Below are 1,280 nucleotides of genomic sequence, written 5' to 3' on the forward strand. Positions count from 1 at the left end.
TTCCGTGTTTTAGCTATTGTGAATAATGCTGCTCTGAGCCTGGGTGTACAAATATTTGTTCAAGTCACTGATTTGAATTCTTTTTGGATATATACCTAGAAGTAGACTTGCTGGGTTATACTGCTGAGGGAGCAGAAAGTAAGGTGAGAACAAAGCACAAGCTGACACCCCACCAACTCCTCCCCATTCCCCCGCCCAGGCTGCCCTGCCAGGTGGGATCTGTGTGACATTCCTCAGGTGCTCCTGGCTGCTCTAAAGCTAAGAGAAGGGGAAAACAAACACTGCTAGAGATCACAGCCCTGCAAGATCTGAGTCTCCCGTAGTTTACCAATGTCTTAGTGATTTATAAGGAAAATACATTCTTATCAATAACCTAACTTCCCAGGGCACCTGGGTGGCCTCTGCCTTCGGCTCAAGTCATGATCCTGACATCCTGGGGTCTTGGGATGGAGTTCCCATGTCTGGCTCCCTGCTCAGCAGGGAGTCTGCTTCTCCCTCTGCCCTTCCCCTCTGCTTGTGATCGCTCATAAATATAAATAAATAAATAAATAAATAAATAAATAAATAAATAAATAATCTTTTAAAAAATAGCCTAACTTCCAGAGACCCATAACTCAATTTCCTGGAGCCCTGACATCCCCCTCCCTTCCATGAGTGATGTGGAAAACCGAGGCAAAACAAAATTAAATTTCCGTATGACCTGCAGCCCATTGACAAGGACCCAAGACAGGCAGAGTGTAACATTCCTGCAGGAAGCTCCCAACTGTCTTAATGTTAGTGCCTTATTGGAAGACAAAGCAACCTTAGCTTGACAGCAGCCAGCCTCCAGTATCCTGAAAGTCTTCTTTAGCAGATGAAAGTCCTTTTGGACACCCCCTTTTTGCCTTACCTTCCCCCAATTCCCAGGTATATAATCAGCCACCCCTCACAACCCCAGTGCAGCAGCCCTTTCTGCCCACAGGTCTTGTCCTTGTATTTTTTTTTAAAAATTACCTTTTTGCACCAAAGATGTCTCAAGAATTCTTCCTTGGCCGTGGGCTCCAGGCCCCAACAACATTCCAAAACTACATCAATACGATAATTCTGGGTTTAAGTTTTTGAGGAACCGCCAAGCTGTTTTCCATAGTGGCCACCCCATTATACATTTCTGCCAGCAGTACACAAACGTTCCAACTTCTCCACATCCTTATCAAACCTTATTTCCTGTTGTTTTTGAAATAATAACCACCCGACTGGTTGTGAAGTGGCATCTCATTATGGTTTTGATTTGCCTTTCCCTA

Source organism: Nyctereutes procyonoides, unplaced genomic scaffold, assembly GCF_905146905.1.
Source record: "Nyctereutes procyonoides isolate TBG_1078 unplaced genomic scaffold, NYPRO_anot_genome, whole genome shotgun sequence".
In the NCBI taxonomy this organism is placed as follows: Eukaryota; Metazoa; Chordata; class Mammalia; order Carnivora; family Canidae; genus Nyctereutes; species Nyctereutes procyonoides.